At 38.5% G+C, this 19,957-nt stretch overlaps 1 non-coding gene across 1 annotated transcript; it reads left to right on the top strand.

The window, feature by feature from the left end:
- The first annotated feature begins 10,713 nt into the window (after positions 1-10,713).
- On the top strand, positions 10,714-10,820 carry LOC118480109. Its single transcript, XR_004861745.1, has one exon. It is a non-coding gene; the product is annotated as a small nucleolar RNA R71 (small nucleolar RNA).
- The last annotated feature ends 9,137 nt before the right edge of the window (positions 10,821-19,957 follow it).

Here is a 19,957-nt window from a genome sequence, read left to right as displayed (position 1 = left end):
GTGAACCTGTTATATATGTCTCTGAAAGAGTCTCATTTTGGAGACTTTTAAATCTTTCATAAGAAGAGACACAATTTGTTCTCTTGTTTCTTTTCATTCTTTCACCTCCTTCACATAAATTTTCCAGTTGATCCCATATTTCCTTAGCAGATGCACATGCATCTACTTGTGAAAATATGTCATTTGGAAGTACCATAATTAGAAGTAATTTGGCCCTTTCATCAGCAGCCACCATGTAGGATCGTTGAATCGATCTAAACGAGACGTTCAGAAGAGTTCTTGACCAAATCAGAGGCGGAATTCATTGATTTGATCTTCATTCAGCTTCATATGCACTTAGAAGTAGTTTAACTATCGATTGTATTGATTTCAGAACGTTTTACAGGCTTGGCGACACTTCGGCAGAGCTTCGCTACCGGAATCCAAAGTTACAAATGAGATACCAAGAACACACACACATATATATATATATATATATATAAGGAAGCCAGTCCGCACGAACCAACAAATGTCCAGTTCGCACGAACTGGTCAGTTCGTACGAACTGGCCACTTCGTGTGAACCAGCTGGTTCATCCCTGTTTCCCGTTTCTTTCGTACTACGTGTCTTGATCTATCTAACCTATTACAAGACTCGATACAAGACGAAGTCGACAGACATATGCACCAACAAACTCCCCCTTGGATGTTGACGAGTCTTTGATACGAGTCTTCAGTATGACGAGTCTTCAGTCTTGATCAGTCTTCTCGCTCTTTCCAAAATGTCTTTCTCTGTAAGCATCCTTCAATCTTCTCTTCTCTCTCTCTCAGAATCTCAATCTGACTCTTCCAATTCTCTTGATCAGATCTCTTGATTCCTTAAGTTCTTTAGCGTCAGCAGCTAAAGTCCCCCTTGGATGTTGATCCAAAATCTGTATCTGGCTCTTATGTCTTCAGACTCCCCCTTTCGAGAAGCTGGGATTGTAGTCTGGAATAGCTCTCATTCTAGGATCATAACCTGGCTCAAACTCTGCTCAGGTTTAGACACGGAGATCTAGCTTTGCAGTTTTCACAGGTTCAGAAACGTCTCCTGGCTCTCCATGGCAACAGAATTAGAAATCTGGCTCTAATCTGCATATGTTTACGCGGAAATCCTCAAGAATCGGAACCTGGCTTTTACAATGCTCTTTACCTGCATAAACTCTACCCAAAAGTAAATTTCACACTTGTTTAAAATTTAACAAATTTAGAAACCACTTGTAGATATCGTTTAACATTTCTCAAATAAATCACTTGTATTCGAAACATTCAAATTTGGTTTCAAGTTAATGAACCATTTAGTCATTTTAAAATCATTTCTCAGTTCAAACAAACTCTCCCAAACCATTGTTCATCATGTTTAGCAATCGGAATTTTTGAAAATCAGTTTTTCAACATCAGTTGTCGAAACTAAGAAGAAATAAAATCTTTTTGTTTTTTTCAAAATTTTATGCTAAAACACATTCTTTTTGGATTTTTGATTTAATGAAAAGCAGTAAAGAAATATTTACAGACAATATTTTTGTGAGTTTGTGTAAGAGGATCATATCAGTTTATGAGACAAATCACTAACACCGTTGAGCTTTAAACACTTTAAGTTCTAAACGATTCACTTAGATTGTCAGTATACTGATCCACTTAAATTTTCACACAAAGTTCAACTGTTTCGAGATACGAGTTTAGTGTTTTAAGAACTTAAACTTATTCGCGTGTCCCACCTCAGAATATACTCCCGTATCAAGATTCCTAGATTCAGTCTTACAGGTGAATGTACACTAGTGATATCTGTAAACTGGTAATGCGAGACCATGAGAGCTCAGGTTAGAACTTCCATTCAGACAAAGAGATGATGGCTCGTCTTTTAGGTGTGTCCCGTTTGGGGATCTTTTCTTCAACAGCACATGATTAGCATTTTTCAATGTTTCATCATTTTTTATGTTGAGGGTGAGCTTTAAGATTAAAGCTGTGCAGAGTATTATACGAGGACTAGGCTATTGCTTCCGCAAAATCAGAAGTCCTGGTATAATACCCCAGATATCATCACGCACAAAGACATAGTATGTCAGAAATAGGCAATCTCTCAAACAAGATTTCGAGGGTTACCCATATATCCGAGAGATGTTCCCCACGAGATAAGTAAGTATTCGTATTTAGGTTTATATCTCGAAATTAATCTACTGAATGAGCAAAAACCTACTGGCATATCATCAGTGAGACAGTTTATCACATATTTAACTTTCCAAATCTTTAGCATGCTGTGATAGTCCGCTGATATACTATCATTTCCTCTTTTTACAACAAAACTCGTTTTTGATTTTTCAATGTTTTTGGCTTTTTAGATTTTATCATGTTTTTGGATTTTTCAAATTTTCAAAATTTCTAAATTTTTTACTCCCCCTAAAATCAAAAATATATTGCAATTTTTTATTTTCAAGGAAAATTTGAAGATGAAATCAATAAACTGTACAAAGTAAAATGACAAGCTGATGTGAAATACTTCAATTCGCCATCCACTTGGCTTAAACAATTAGAACTCCCCCTGACAACAAACTATTTTCCCATTATGATTTCAAAACACTTAAGTTTGTTTTAATCAAAATGGTTTTTTCAGAAAATTAGTTTTGTTTGTCATTTCACAAACATGGGGATTAACTCATCATTTTGTTCTTTCAACCACTTTGTATATAAGTTAAATCAAGTTCAACTTAATGACTTTGATTAACCACTTGTGAATGAAACCCCTTTTTTCTTTTACCACTTTTACAAACTATCACTTGACATTTTTCAAAACATTTTTCAAGGATGATGCCGATTCCTACTCCCCAATTAACAACCTGGGAGTTCCGGCAAGTCAGGATTTTTAAGCATGGAATACAGACACCCAAGCCTGACCAGCTTTGGGTGCAACCTGCTCAATCTCACTTGGGCTTTGAACATTTCTTTTTTATTCGTAAAAATCTTTTACCCCTTTAGCCCTTCCATCGACCATCTTACCAAAGATATGTTTTACTTTGCCATTGAACATTTTTTCGACATCAAATTCTTTCTTTTCAGAATAGAATTGATTCGAGATTTCCACTTTTCCAACTTTAGATTTTAAATTTTTAGCCCGCAATGGTGGAAAGTTGACATCATCCATTGGCGGAACTGAATTTTCTCTTTTTAGTTCAACTTGTGGCTCCTCTGACTTTGACGAGTCAGATTCATCACCAGAACTAACATCTGATTTCTTAACAACCCACTTGTGGTTATTAAGATTCACTCTTCTTTTGTAAAACCTTCTTAAACTCTCACCAACTTCATATGTTGAATTTTTAAACACTTTGAATTTGTCTGTTGGTGGTTCAGTTTTATCAACAACGTTTTCTTTCAGTTTAGAAGACACTTCCTGTTTTGCGTTGGTTGCCTTTGGACAGTTCCAGGCGATGTGACCAACTTTTTTGCATTTATAGCAAGTTCTTGTCTCCTTTTTCTGATTGGCTTCATTCTTCTCATGTTTGTGTTTTTCTGCAAGAAACGCTTTGTTCGATTGCTTCCAGAATGAGCTCTTTTTCTCTTCTTCAGAACTTGTCCCTGAAACAAACACTGTATTTGTTTTAGAACTTTTATCATTATTATTATTAACATCAAAACCCAACCCCTTCTTTTTGAAATTGCTTTTATGATTCGGTTTCTTTTGATGACCTGGGTCGAAACCTTTCTTCTTGTTTAAACGTTGTTGAACTCTAGAAGTATATTTAGGTTTTGAAAATCCCATTTTATCTTTTATTTCTGAAAACTTTATTTCTATCAATTTGAAGACTGTTTTAATGTTTTCAATTTTCACATTTTTAATTGGAAATTCCTCATCAAAATATAATTTGTCTGAATCATTCAAAGTATATGCCACTTTGATTGTTTCGTCATTCAAATTATTTTTTGATAATAGAAAATCTTTATTATAAACCCTTTTGACCGATGATTTCGAACTATCAACTGATGAACTTGAACTCTCTGACTCAGACTTTGACTCTGACTCCTCATCCATATCCAACACCTGATCGACCACTTTCTTTATTAACTCAGACTCATGATCAGTGTTAGACGATGTGAACGTGATATCAATGTTATCTGGTAACTCATCAGTTGTTTCAGACTTTAACTTTATATTGACTGCCTTTTGACTTGTTCCGAATTTGGTTTTCTGGGAGAATAACCTTCCCAGACCGGAGGCGGACACTTGTTATAGTTTACACTTTGTTTCTTACCAGTATCCGTATCTTCCGACTTCTTATCTTGAAAAGCTTCAAAACCTGCCACTGTTGGATAGATTGTATCAATCAAGTAATCAGAACTTGAATAATCCTGCAACAATCGTCTGATTCTTTCATTCTCAATCTTTTCAGTCTCCAATTCCTGCTTCAACTCTGCACACTCTTCAATATAGTGATTGATGGCCTTCTGCTTAGACATCATTGTTGCATTCATCATTGTCAGAGCATCTTTTCTTTCTGAGTTTGTCTTTTCTAACTGATTGACTGTTCTGTTCAACACATTAAGATTCTTTCACGTACTTAACATCAAACAATAATTTTTCTTTCATCTCGTCTAGCTCACTATACTTCTTATCTTTCTCTTCACAATGTTTGCATGGTTCCAAACATTTCAGACAAGGTTTAGTGACCTCTACAATCTTTTCAACAATCTTTTCAGCAACTTTAACCTCTTTACTCTGTTCATTCTTCTCATCTTGAGCAACAATCTCACATTTTACCTCTTTCTTTTCTTTTGCTGCTCATTTCTCCTTTAGCTTCTCCAATTTATCTGCAAAATAAAATTTGAAACTTTCAGTAGATAGATGAGTTTTACCAATGTTTATTTGATTAATTTCTTCCTCATCATCACTGCTATCAATTGATGATTGATCAAAGACTGGTGTCTTTTCTGAACTATCTTCTGAAGAAACAGACTCTCCATCTTGACTTTTCTCATCATCTGCAAACACCTCCATCCATTCTTTCATCAACTCTGGCTCTTGAATGATCTGTGCAATGAATGCTCAAAACTTTGAGTTACTTTCAGCCCGAATATATTTGTCCCAACTAAATCCCTTTGGCAATCTTTCATTTTCTTAATTAACTAGATAAGCTTTCTTCTTTCCATCTTCAATTGACGGTTGTTGAGCTACCTGATGATATATTGCTTTACGATAATATTCATTGTTCCCGAACGGATTCTGAGCTCCACCTGCTTCTCGGTTGGTACATTCCCTCTTGAAATGTCCTTTTTCCCTGCATCGAAAACAAGTAACTTTAGACTTATCAAAACCTAAAGTAGAAACATTAGCATCACGTAAGTCATCTCTTCCTGTAATCTGCTTAAATTTCTCAGCTCTCATCAACACGCTCGCTAAACACCACTTAATATCCATTAGCTCCAATTCCTCAGCATCAATCTGATCATAATCCTCTTTTATTAACATAGGATTTCCGATTCTTCACGCAACCAAACTCTCATATGATTCTAACACAGTAACTAGTAATGCCATATGACCTTTAGCGACTTCTTCAGAGAAATTCTGACCATTCTGAAGATGCAACGCGATGTTGCATTGTAGCACATGACCATTACCATTGTTTGAGCTTTGAAACTGATGATTTGAAGTTGAAACATTTGGATTAACACTCGGATATGAAGAAAATCCACTGTTGTTGATTGAACTTTGATTGAGTGATCCGGATGAGTTTTCTACGCTGAAAGCGGTTTGGATCTTCGAACTTGCTTCAAAATTTTGAACATTTCCTTTGAAATACATCTTGATATCTTGTTGACCACTTGAATTGTTCATTCTAGCAATCTTTTGCTGTTCAAGATCTTGTCCTTCAAGTTTTTCAATGAACTGAGCAATGGTCAATCTATCATATTCTCCGGTATTCTTCAAGATCATAAGATATGTACCCCATTCTTTTTGAGGTAACGCATCGGCTAATTTTTCAACCCATTCCTCACGATCTTTAGTGATATCCAACGGACTCCTTGAACATACTAGATGACAATATCTCTTAATAAGAGTCCTTGTAGTTTCACCCGGCAAACTTGAGAACAAATCAAATTCTTTCTTTAATAGTGACTTTTTATTCTTGAGCATCTCCGTACTTCCTTCGAATTTTGTACGAAGTGCTATCCAAATCGAATATGCACTATCATCATGTTGAAGTAATATGAAAATGTCTTCTTTCACAGCTTGTTGAAGTAAACCGATCATCATTTTTTCTGCCTTGTACATGTCTCTCTCTTTATCCGTAAATTCAGAAATATTCTTTACAACTCCCATATTATTACGAGGTCGAACGTACTTTGTTTCAATACACTCCCAAGACCTTAGATGATTTGCTTGAACCCAATTCTCGAACCGTTCTTGCCAACTGTAATATTCCTCAATGCTCATCAGCTTTGGGGGTTTCTGTAACGTTCCTGTTTCATTTTCCATAGTTACATTCTGAGCAACGGTAACAGGAGTACCCGGGGCAGTAGCAAATGTATTATAAAAATCAGAATCCATGTTTCGGTATTGAGATTTCACAAAACAGACTTTTCAAACGAACTGATCTGGTTTCAAACGATCTGGACCTGATGTCAAATGACCTGGACCTAATTTCAACTCGTGCGAACTGAAGCTATACACTCAAACGATGTGACCTGGTGCGATCCGGGTCAACTCATGCGATGTGAACCACCTCGTGCGGACTGACTGATATTTCTAACAATCTGGAATACCAAACTCACTTCGTACGACCTGGTTTGATCAACCCGTGCGAACTGGAAGATTTCCAAGCGACCTGAAGTCAACTTCGTACGATCTGGATAATTTTTGTGCGATCTGATTCAATTCGTGCGAGCTGGATGTTCAGCTCGTGCGACCTGAATGATTCTCGAACGATCTGATAAGGTTTTCACACGATTTGGTCCATTTTATCAAGTTTTAGGTTGATTTTAGGTCTGATTTTTTCAAGGATTGATTAAAACAGTGTTTTACATGTTATATCACAAAATCAGATCATTTTGACCATGAAATCTTAGTTAATTTGATGAAAAAGTTTAAAAGAATGAGTAGAAGTGAGATTTTTCAGTGAAAATAAGCTGAAATGGTAAGAACTCTTCCTCCTGAGCTCTGATACCACTTGTAGGATCGTTGAATCGATCTAAACGAGACGTTCAGAAAAGTTCTTGACCAAATCAGAGGCGGAATTCATTGATTTGATCTTCATTCAGCTTGATATGCACTTAGAAGTAGTTTAACTGTCGATTGTATTGATTTCAGAACGTTTTACAGGCTTAGCGACACTTCGGCAGAGCTTCGCTACCGGAATCCAAAGTTACAAATGAGATACAAAGAACACATATATATAGGGAAGCCAGTCTGCACGAACAACCAAATGTCCAGTTCGTACGAACTGGCCACTTCGTGTGAACCAGCTGGTTCGTCCCTGTTTCCCGTTTCTTATGTACTACGTGTCTTGATCTATCTAACCTATTACAAGACTCGATAAAAGACGAAGTCGACAGACATATGCACCAACACACCAGTTCCTTGTCTTCTTGAGTCCAGTGAATTTCACTTTTGGGAACCAAGGAGGCAGGGATACCTGGTGTTTGCTCAGTCTCTAGAACTGCTGCCATTTCAGTACTTGGTATATGTGGACCTCTCACAATGGATTGAAACAGTTCTCGATCATGTCCATTAAGGAAATTGATCATCTTGATTTTCCATTGGGGGTATTCCTCTCTGACCAGGGTCGGAGGTTTTGACATAGAACCAATATTGAAAGCATTATTCCAGGTTTGAAAGTTTGCCATATTTAGTTTAAGAGTTGGATATCAAGAAAATATAAGCAGTTGATCTTTTGAAAATGATTTATTCAATCTGCTCTGATACCAACTGTTGATCCCAGATAGAGATACCCAAATACTTAATATGGCAAATTATTTCAACAAATAGGAAAATATTGTCTGGAACTAGAAATCAAACTTTCAAGAAACAACTTATAGAATTTTTCAAGTGTATTAATGACTTTGCAAAAACAAAGTTATTGGATATTACAAAATGAATACTCAAAGAATTCTAAGTGAAGGGTAATGGAGTTTGTAGTGTGTGTATTGAATGCTAAGCACAACTCATTTAACCTTCTGGGTTGACATCTCTATTTATAGAGGGTCCAGATCTGAATAAACATTTGTTTATTCACTACTTGCTCTGCACAAACGGATATTTTGGCAAATTCATTGAATTGGTTATCGTCAACTTGTTACTTTTTGGGTTTGTGTCAGGGCTTATCTCGAAGGCAAGTAGGTCCACCAGAATTTCTGGTGACCAGCTTACCAAAATTCTGATGAAGTTGATCATCAGATTTCTGGTGATCAGACTTATCAGATTTTGATGATAAATACCAGATTTATCATCAGACTTCATCAGAAAGATCTTGTCTGATTGTCTTCTTTGTCATGATTTTCTTCTGATGCTTAGTTGAAGATGTATTTTTCTTTTCTTCTTCTCAAGATATCACGTAGGCACCTTTTAAGTGATACTCCTTGACTGTATCTTTAGCTTTTGATCAGAATGATCATCTTTTTTTTTCAATATTTACATTTAAAGTTTCCTAACAAAGGTGGGTAAAAAAAACGGTTTGTTAAACGAAACCGGTTATAAACTAGAATTGTAACCGGTTAATAATTGGTACATCAAGAACCGGTTAGGGGTAGAAAAAAATAGGCGGTTTGTAACCGGTTATAGATATTTATGATAGTAACCGGTTATACATCACTGAACTTGCTGTAATGAAGAAAATTGTCGGGAGGCAATGTTTTTGTGCATGGGGTGTGGGTTCAAGTTTCCCTTAGTAACCTCCACCATTCCGAGTGTGTTTTATTCCTGAAAATTAAAACAAAACTAGAAAGCATAAAAGTTAATCTAAACTAAAACTAAGGATAGTTCCGCGGAATGCCTCTGTGGTGCGCCACGTTTATAAGGGTCCTTGGCTAGACCCAAAGTCAGACATATGTTACCCAAGTGGGATGTTTTGCATCCCATGTTGCACCGTCGGAGAGCATCATCCAAACTTGAGTCTATGACTTTCATGTAGTTGACCGGGTCGTCGTCTTCTACTCTTTTCCCAACCCCAAACTCCATCTCCTTGTCCCCAACCCTCAATGTTAGTGTCCCACCATTCATATCTACCATTGCGTGGGCCGTGGCCAGGAATGGTCTTCCTAAGATGAGTGGTACTTCGGTATCTTCCTCCAATCTAGTATGACAAATTCGGCCGGGAAGACAAAGTCTCCGACTTTTACTAATAGATTTTCGGCGACACCTTGTGGATATTTAATGGACCTATCGGCGAGTTGTATGCTCATTTTTGTAGGGCTTGTTTTCCCTAGTCCGAGTCGGTCGAACATTGATGCGGGCAGGAGGTTTATGCTAGCCCCATGATCGGCTAGTGCATTGTGTATGGGTGATCCCCCAATCGAACAAGGGATGGTGAAGCTTCCAGGATCGATCTTCTTTTGTGGGAGTTTGTTGATTAGTAAGGCGGAGCATTCTTCACTTAAATTAACAAATTGCAATGATTCAATTTTCCTTTTGTGAGTGAGAAAGTCTCTCATGAACTTTGAATATTTAGGCATTTGGGTTAGGACTTCTACAGATGGAATATTGACATGCACTTATTTTTGTAGATTTACGAATTTTATGAATTGCTCATCGGTCTTTTGGCGAAGTAACCGACCGGGGTAAGGTACCGGAGGATTCTTGGTAGGCTCTTGATTTGGTGGAGGAGCCGTCTCTTTTTGGGGCGTTGGTGAATTTGCGGTTTGATTAGACGGGCTCTTTTCGGTTGTAGGTAGCGGAGCCTCCTCGGGACCTACAGTACGGTTTCTCAACGTCATGAGATGTACTTGCGCCTTTGGGTTGGTTTCGGTATTGCTGGGTAACGCGCCTTGTGGTCTCTCGGAGAAATTTTGAGGTAGTTGATTTAATTGTTTTTCAATGTTTTGAATACTAGCTTGTTGATTTCTAAAGTTCAATTCCAGTTGTTGAAATCGATCTGAGTTTTTCTTTTCGGTGTCGGAGATGAGGCGAGAGATGGTATCTTCAAGCCTCTCCCATCCCCCTTGTTATTGTTGAGAGAAATTTTGTGACTCGTTTCTCGGTTGTTGAAAGTTTGTTCGTTGGTTTAGATTTTGTTGGTTACTACTATTGTCGGGTTCTCTCCAACCAAGGTTAGGGTGGTTACGCCATCCTTGGTAGTAGGTACCAGTCGGAGGACCTGACGGCCTAGGTCTACTATCAATGTAGTTTACCGTTTCTGTTTGATTATCCATTTCTTTCATACAACTCCAATTTTCATGTGGCCCACCACACCCTTCACAAGCCATAACCGAGGCCGTTTTTGCCATTTCTAACTTTTTGATTTTTGAAGAGAGGGCCTCGATTTGAGCTTATAAAGAGGTGCTTTCGTCAACCTTATGGGCGCCCGGGGCAATAGATTTTGTGCCTCGGGGAGTGTGCCACTGAAAATTTGTTTGAGCAATTTCCTCAAATTGATTGTAAATTTCATTTGGGCGACGATTACCTAGAAGTCTCCCGGAGCTAGAGTCAAGTGCTTGTCTCGTGTGTGGCAACAACTCATTATAGAAAGTGGATACTTGTTGCCATACTGCGAGACCATGATGAGGACACTTTCTTAGTAACTCCTTGAACCTTTCCCAAGTTTCATATAAGGATTCCCCGTCCTCTTGTGAGTATGTATTAATTTCAGTCATTAATTTAGCCGTTTTAGCAGGAGGGAAATACTTATACAAAAACTTTTGGGCTAGTTCATCCCAGGTGTTTAGCGAACCAACTGGGAGGGTGTTAAGCCAAGCCTTAGGTCGGTCTTTTAGTGAAAATGGAAACATTCGGAGGCGGATGGCGTCATTAGCTGCTCCGTTGATCCGAAAAGTATCACATATTTCCAAAAAGTTGGTAATATGTAAATGGGGATCTTCGTCCGCAAGCCCGTGGAAAGTTGCGGAGTTTTGGAGCATTTGAATCAAATGCGGCCGAAGTTCGAAGTTGTTGGCGTCGACATTCGGTGCATTGATACCGGCGCCGAGATAACCTACCGTAGGCCAAAGGTAATCCACTAGGGTACGTTGGTCCGCCATTGGAAGTGGTTCCCCCGAAACTTTCTCTTGGTTTTTAGCTTTAAGTCTTTTTTCTTAGAAAGCGTTCGGGTTTGTCTAGAGGTTCTTTTATGTCTTTATTGGAACTGGAGCTCATGCACTGCGTAGGAAGTTCAAGTGCGACGCCTAGGTTTTAAGTCCTGCGATAAAAACAAAAACATTGTTGGTCAGAAATTTCACCACGGCCCCGTGGTCGGAGTTACAGTGATTTTTTTCCGGATCCCTGTTACTGGAGAGTTCAACACGGCCCGTGCTCAACTCTCTGTAACTCAGAAAATAAAAACTGCCAGTAACGATGCTGGGCACGGCCCGTGCCCGACCAGGCACGGCCCCGTGCTGAGCTCTGCAGAAACTGAAAAATTTTAAAAAATCATAAAAAAACAAAAAAATAAGAAAAACGATTAGGTCGTTGATTCCTAACTTTCTTAAAATCCTTGTGTCCCCGGCAACGGCGCCAAAAACTTGATGTGTGTCGGTATGAATATATTTTTAGTTATATTTTAAGCCCTTTTTCACACTTTAGTCAAGTTTTAAATTTATAAAACACGATATTTTACAAACACTAAACACACATATGGGCAAGTGCACCCATCGTGAGCGTAGTATAGCGTTGGTAATATACCGAGGTCGTCCAAGGACACAAGATCTTTTAGTACCGGTTTATCCTCAACGTCTAATCAAATCAAAAGTTTTAGAAAAGGTTTTAAACATGAAAAGAAAAACTAAAAATGCTGAAAAATAAATAAAAAATAAAACAGATAGACAAGATGAATCACTTGGATCCGACTCGCGTTTGGTGTAACCTTTGATGATTTCCACACATTTGCACTTTTAAGAGATTATCTTAGTTATAGTAGTAGGCCCCTCTTTTGAAGGTGGTGTTCCCCTCAACCCAGTAGTTTGAGTCAGCAAGGATACAATTCTAAAGGGTCGGAATATTGAAAGATAATTAATGCGTAATGTGGTAGGCCCTCTTTTGAAGGTGACATTACCCTCGGCTAAGTGGTTTGAGTCAGCAGGGATACAATCCCAAGTAGCCGGGTTATTGTATTAATAGTAGTTTACATATGAGGGGATCAAGCTATTCGCATCCCCGCCATCCAATACCAGTGGGTATTGAAGGAGGTCCTAGTAAACTTGACCCAGGTCCTTGCAGGATCTATACACTGAACAAGGCAAGAACCTTACCAAACCATTCCCTTAAACCCCGACCAGGTAGTCAACATATCTCTATATAAACCGTAGAGATATGAATGGTGTAAATCTTTTATTTTATATAGACAGTAAAATACGCCAAGACACCCCGAACAAATGATAAAGAAGTTTCACCTTCAACATAAGAAACTAGTTATTAAAGTCATTAATACAAAACCAAATAAAAAGTGCGAAAAGATTAAAAATCAAAAGTATTACACTAAATGCTTGTCTTCACCAAGTGATGTAAGAGACTTAGGCAAACATGGCCTTTGATTGTCAAGAACTCTTACTATCAATCTTGGATCCCGAGACTACTACATACACTCTGTGATGGATGATGGATGATGGTGGTGGATGTGGGTTGTAGTGGTGGTGGAGTGTGGGTGAAGTGTAAGAGAGGTGGTTTGCCAAGCGATGCTTTTGAAGTGAACCAAGCACCTCTATTTATAACCTGCACAGAAGCCCGGACACGGCCCCGTGTCCATCCACTTTCTCTTTCTTCATTAATTCCAATTTGTCTGCATTAGCTCCACATGCCCCCGTGTCCGCCGGGCACAGCCCCGTGTGCAGAAGCATATCTGTACTATCAAGATTTGCTTGGATTCTGCGAATCTTAGCGTTGACCACAGCCATGTTGAGCTGGGCACGCCCCCATGTCGGGAATAGAAGCTTCTATAGCTTTGTCCTTTCTGCAGACATCTGGCCACGCCCCCGTGTCCGCTGGGCACGGGGCCGTGGTCAGCCTTCTTTTCTCTTGTTTTTGCTTGGGAAGATGTTGTCGAGGGGTCGGGCATGCCACGTTTATTCCTTTCCTTGTAATTATGTTAGATTTTGCTGCATATTTGCTCCTTTTGTTCATTTACGCTCATTTAATCCTGAAAATATAAAAGGAAGACAAAAGCACACTTTTTTCCAACATTAGTACTAAAAAGGGTTAGTTTTATGCCTCATTTGATGTAATTTATATGTTGCATTTTACACACATCAGTGCCTTCATACGAAGGCGTGCCTTCGTACAAAGGTGGTGGCTTCGCACAGTTGGCTTGTCCCGTGTACAAAATCGAGTGTTCTTCGCGTCGTGCTTCGAGAAATCGAGTGTTCATCCATCCAGCCTTAAGCTACTGATTAAACTTAGAGCCGGAGAGGTCTTTGTTCAAGTCACAGGTGAGAACTTGGGCTGGGTTGCGTGAAACCAGTGCCTTCGTACGAAGGCATTGCCTTCTTACGAAGCCGGGCTTCGCACATAACAGTCCAGTTTTCACAAGTGGCTGTTTCTTGCGTCCGGAGCTGTGTTTTCGTCAGAATCGGATGTGTTTTTGAATCCTTTTCACGACGGATTTGACACTACCTCGCCCCACTATCCAGTGAACGAAATACATGTCGTTTTAGGTTTGTTTTAGTGTAAAAATCAAGTTTAAAAGAGTTTTAAAGGGTTTTCACTTAGATCTAACACTTGGTGAGTATGAAACATGTAGATCCGTTAGTAAAATAAGAAGATTTGATGAAAAAGATGAAGGTCTTTATAAAAAGAATGTAGGTTTTCATAGAAATAAAGAAGCTTAGGTGAAAAAGTTAGAAAAAGATGAAGTTTAGATGAAACCAAAAAGGTTTTGATGAAATCGTAGATAAACTTGTGTAAAATCATAGTGGAAATCATTGTGGAACATGTAAAAATTGGTAAATCTTACTTGAAAACAGTTGGACAGCAATTCAGCAGCGTTTTAGATGAAATGGAAGTGAGCTAGAATGAATGAGGGTGCTTGGGTATTTATGGGAGAGAGCTGGTGGTCTTGTGCGAAGGCCCTGCCTTCGTACGAAGCCGGGTGTCTTCGTACGAGGCTACCAGTTTGGTGTAAAAGGTTTCCGTTTCACGTATAGGATGCTCGTTTGGTGCTTTTGTTGCGTTAGTTAGTACGAGTACCTTATGTATTTTAGCAAGGTATTAAGTGTCACGGTACGTGGCGTTTCAGAGAGATAAATTGAGTTGTGCGAGTGAGCGTCTAAGCGAGTTTTAACACTTAGATAATAATATATATAACTAGTAATATAATATATATATATATATATGAGTAACCGCGTTTTGAGTTTGTGTTGCGATGAGCGAGTGAGTAGTTTAGATACTCGCGTGATGTAGTAGTGTAAGCGTAAGCGTTTTAACATATGCGTTGTGAAGTGCGATATAGCGTGTTGTAATAAGCGTTGTAGTGCGAAAATATGCGATGTAGCGTAGTAAGCGATATAGTTTACATTATGATCCGAATCTCGGATGGTAGGCGTAACGAGAGTAACGAGCGCGAAAGTGCGGGTTGTTACATCTCTACTCTAGTGATTGAGGGTTTTAGTCTAATGGTGGACACATGTACAGGTGTAGGAGTATAATTAGAGGGTATGTGAGTTAGTCGATCTAACACAAAATATTTAGGGGTGCAAATTTCGGACATGATATAAACTCAACATGAAAATAAATAGGTTTTGTAATCTGACATGTTAAGTGTACCCTCCAACACTATTGGCACGTTTACATCTTATTTACTATTTAGGAACTCAACATCAAAATAAATAGTCTTTAAAACTTGTTAATTTATTTGGCTATTAAAAGTAAGGGGCGTTAAAAGTAATTAGAAATATTTTGTTTCTGTTTAGTTTTATATCCAAATTTAATATGGTTTTATAATACTGTTTTGTCTTTTTTAAGTTTTTTTAAGGCAAATTCTATTAACAAGACAGCGCGAAGCTGAAAGAGAACAAAAAACCCAAACAAAACAGAACATTAAGAAAAACAAGACATGGGAGACCAACACCATTTTTCCCAGCTAACCCCACTATAACTTGATCTGCTGGTAATCCAAAGGAAGAGTTGAGAAGTGCAGTCTTCAACAATATAATCAAGGGAGGTATTTTGCTTATGAAACACCCAATTGTTCCGCGCCTTCTACAGAATCCACACCAAAGAATAAAGGATAGTCACTTTCAACTTAAGCTGGTTCTTAGTGTCGCCTGGGTTATTCAGAAGATTGAAAAGCTCAGCAACATTGGCAGCCGTATACCATCTAACCCCGCTCCACCAAGATATCTGATTCCATACTTCCATTGCAAAAGGGCACTTCACGAACACGTGATCGTCATTTTCTTCTCCATTCTGCATCGGGTGCATCGAGTATCTGAGATGGGGATGCCCCTTCTGACCAGATTCGAACAAACAGGAACTTTGTTTAAACTGAGCCTCCAGTTGAAGCAAGCGACCTTGGACGACACCCATCTGACCCATTTGAAAATTTACGTCTCCTCCACTTCTGTGATTTTCGAAAGCAGCAAAAGATGAGCCGCACTAACCGAAAACCCAACGTTTGACTCCTTACCCCACTCCCACTTGTCGTTTCCCACCAAAAAGTTATAATGCCTCAGCATATCCACCAGATCCTCTAGCTCAGCAAGAGCCGCATCCCCTATAATTTTTTTGTTTCACTTCCAGTTGAAGGTGTTCAAGATGCCCCTATCAATATCCAGCCTATCCGACACCCGACAGCTTTTAAGCGATTCTAACACATAGAGATTCGGAAAGAGATCTTTTAGAGGAGACCTCCCATACCAGGCATCTAGCCAAAAAAGTGTTTTGTTCCCGCAGCCAACTTACTTATGAAAGAGATCCTGAACCGAAACCCCAAAATTTAAACTGTCACAATCCAACCTTGCAATATTAAGCCAAGGTCCCGAAGCAGATTTGATCGCCATTCAACCCAGCGCGGGAACTTTGATATTATGAATGGCCCGAACAACCTTGACCCATAAGGTGTTGTCTTCATTTAGGAGTTTCCACCACCATTTTGAAAGTAAAGCAAGATTCTACGCTATTAAATTACAAACACCCAAACCTCCCAACGATTTCCGCGTAGTTACCACCTCCCAGGCAACCCAATTCAGCTTCCGGATCCCCTCTTTACCACCCCACAGAAAAGATCTTCTAATTTTATCAAGATTGTCAATAACCAAGGTCGGCGCTTTGAACATCGAGAAGTAGTACAGCGGAATGCTACTCAATAGCGCATTAACCAAAGTCAGCCTCCCTCCAAACGAGAGATGATTTGCTTTCCACGAACTAAGCTTAGAAGAAAATTTATCTATGACCGGATTCCACGCCTTACATAAATTCATACTCTTCGATCGGAAGTCCAAGGTGTATAAAAGGTAAGGTGCCCTTATCATAATTTAAAACACTAGCCATCCTCCCAACCTCCCTATCTCCCACTCCAACACCAAAAAGACGGCTTTTGTGAAAGTTGACTTTCAGGCCTGAGATAAGATGAAAACATCTAAGAATCTGTTTTAACCCAAGCAGATTATTAATTAACCATTCCCCCACAAAGACCACATCATCTGCGTGCATGACATGCAAAATGATAGGACCTCCATTGGGGAGGGCAATACCTTTGAAGATATGCTTGGAACCTGCCACTTTCATCATAGTATTTAGTCCTTCCATCACAATAATAAACAAGAATGGCGACAAGGGGTCACCTTGCCTCACTCCCCTCTTGATGGGGAATTCCAAGGTGGGCAAACCATTGACGAGCATAGAAGCTTTGCCCAACTTGAGGCTAGAAGAGACCCACATCCTCCATTTATCTCCGAACCCCATTTGTTCCATGATTGCCAATAAATGATTCCAATTAACCGAATCGAAAGCCTTGTCAAAGTCGACTTTAAAAACCAAACATTTCTTTTTCAATTTCTTAGCCCAAGCTATGGTTTCATTGACTGTAAGGTGACCTTCAAGAATGTTCCGTGCGGTTACTTAAGTCGATTGTTCAATCCCAATGATGTTGTGCACAACTTGTTTCAGCCGAGACGCCATAACTTTAGAAACTATCTTTTGCATACAGCCAATAAGGCTAATCGGCCTGTAATCTTTAAGATGAGAGGGATCTCTTATTTTAGGAATCAGAGAAATAAAAGAGGAATTCCACCCCAGATTAGCTACACCGTTCCTTTCAAATTCAGCAACAAACCTAATGACATGCTCCTTAATAAAATTCCAGTAATGTTTGATAAATTTAAAAGAATACCCATCCGACCGGGAGATTTATCGTTGCCACAATCACCAACTGCATCGAAGATTTCTTCTACCAAAATAGGGCCCTCCAGAATAGCCAAATCATTGCTGCAAATTCTTGGAAAAAGATCAAAGCGAAAACTAGGTCTGATCGGGTATGTGTCATCAAATTTACTTTTGAAGAATAAAAAAAAATATTCTCCTTAATAGCATCACTATCCATCTCCCATCGCCCGTTAATCGAGAGACCATGAATTCTAGCCGATCTCCGGTTAATATTAACACAACTATGAAAAAACTTGGTGTTCTCGTCGCCTTCAATATCCCACCTGATTTTAGCCTTTTATCTCAAGTTAGCCCTAGTCAACGCATCATGACCCAAAAGCTTTTTTTCAAATCTCTTCTAAGATTCAACTCGGCATCCGAGAGAAGCCTAACCTCTGCCACGTCTTCCAGCAGAGAAATCAAGGACACTAGCTCATCCCGAACCCCAGACCCCATCGCTAGCGTATCGGTATTCCACCTCCTTATGTCTTGCTTCAATCTTTTAAGTTTCGAGGCCAAATTTTTATCCGCCGGACCAGACCTCATAGGCTGATTCCAAGACCCCTGAACCAAATCTGAAAAACCTGGAATGCCAATCCATGAATTAAAAAACTTGAAAGGGATTGGACCAACTTTAGGAGTCAAGCCTTTAAAGAGAATCGGGCTATGAAAATAATCTCGGCTGAAACCAGGTTGTGCATAACATCATTGGGATTGAAAAGCAAACAGCTTTAAGCACACAATTAGGTGTAATGGGTTAGATGTGCGAGTGAATGAATATGTGCACATCTGTGCTTGGATCTTACTGCTGCTAATTGTGTGCTTAAAGTTGTTTAATGTTTGTGGGCTTGGAGCAATTAGGTCTTGAAGATAGTTTGTATATAAAAGATGGCTAAGAGTTGAGCACACACTAGCAACTCAGATAATTTTCATTCACTCATTTGATACACACACACTCTATCTCTCCAAAAGTTTCATTTTTTTCTTCTACTTAAAGATTAAGGTTTCTTCATTCTTTGTTAAGATGAAATTTGTTTAGATCTAGATCCGGTCTTTTTAGGAGTTTATTATATTGATGATTCTCTGTTAGGATTCTTATATGTGTTCGCGATATTTCTGGCATAATAACTTTAGGTTTGGGTAAACCTCTTATTAATTCTTGAGTTGGTGACAAACATGAAGCTAGTTAGTGTAATCGTGGCTAAAACAAATAAAGGAGTTTGGGCGGTACTAAAACCCAGGAACACTCGATTTGCTTGCTATAGATGTAACATCCCAAGTAAGCTGTGTTAGAACATTGTCTGCTTTGCCTTCATTTGTAACATCTCAAGTAAGGGTATCAGAATATTGTCTGCTTTGCCTCCGATGGGTTGTTCATCAAGGAACTCAAGATTTTGTTTTTACCATACGAGTTGCTCGTCCAGTCAAAACACCTCCACCTGATAAAGAAGATATCCACTCTCTCTATAAGGAACGTTTTGTTCTCCTTATCCACTGATATTTCATTATATTTCTTTTTTTACATCTGCAAGTGCTTCCTGCATGCCTTCCCTCAATCTACATACACATGTGTACACACGTGTCTAAGCACGCAAACATGCGCATCACACAAAAGAAAGCATTGTCTATGCCATTATAACATATGTGTATCTGCCTTCACGTGGTTGACGGTTTAAGTTCAATAGCGTGAACAAATATGTAGATTTATAAGTAAGATTACTAGGTGTGTGAGTTAGCGGGTTACAAAAAGATATATCTTCGTGTGATATCATTATATAAACATGCAATCTTTTTATTCTCTATATTAAATATGTTTAAGGGGGAAGGTTCCACTAAAAGGTGGATTTTGCCTAAGTAGCCTAAGAATGATTGTGATAATAACATGTGGCACTCCTTATAAATAAGAAGGAAGGACATTTTGGTACTAAAATATTTTGGTACTTATAAAGAGGAGTGTGAAAATGACATATGGCACGCATTTTGTTTTCTAAAAAATACAAAAAAAAATTAGTACAAAAAATCTAGCACAAAAAAATTAAGTAAAAAAATTTAGAACAAAAAATGTAGTACAAAAAATACAGCACAAAAAAATTCAGCACAAAAAAAATCTAGTACAAAAAATATAGCACAAAAAATTTAGAAAAAAAATTAAGAAAAAAATTTCAACACAAAAATGTAGTACAAAAATCCAGCAAAAAAATGCTATACAACATTGATATACAACACATTTTTATGGGGTTTTTTAGTCATCATATTGGTACTCAAATTAAAGATTAAAAATGCTTGGTTTTATGTTGAAATTTTTATGAAATATGCATGTGTAGAGAGAAAGTCAATAAATAGGATTTTCCCAAAATACCCTTACACTCCTCTTTTGTCCTATATTTTCATTTTAACCATTGATTTGAAAAATAAATTGTTAAGATTCTTTCTTACCTTACTTAGGGGT

The sequence above is a fragment of the Helianthus annuus genome, chromosome 6 (assembly GCF_002127325.2).
Source record: "Helianthus annuus cultivar XRQ/B chromosome 6, HanXRQr2.0-SUNRISE, whole genome shotgun sequence".
Classification (NCBI taxonomy): Eukaryota; Viridiplantae; Streptophyta; class Magnoliopsida; order Asterales; family Asteraceae; genus Helianthus; species Helianthus annuus.
Note: the sequence above shows the minus strand (reverse complement) of the source record. Positions and strands in the feature narration are given on the sequence as shown.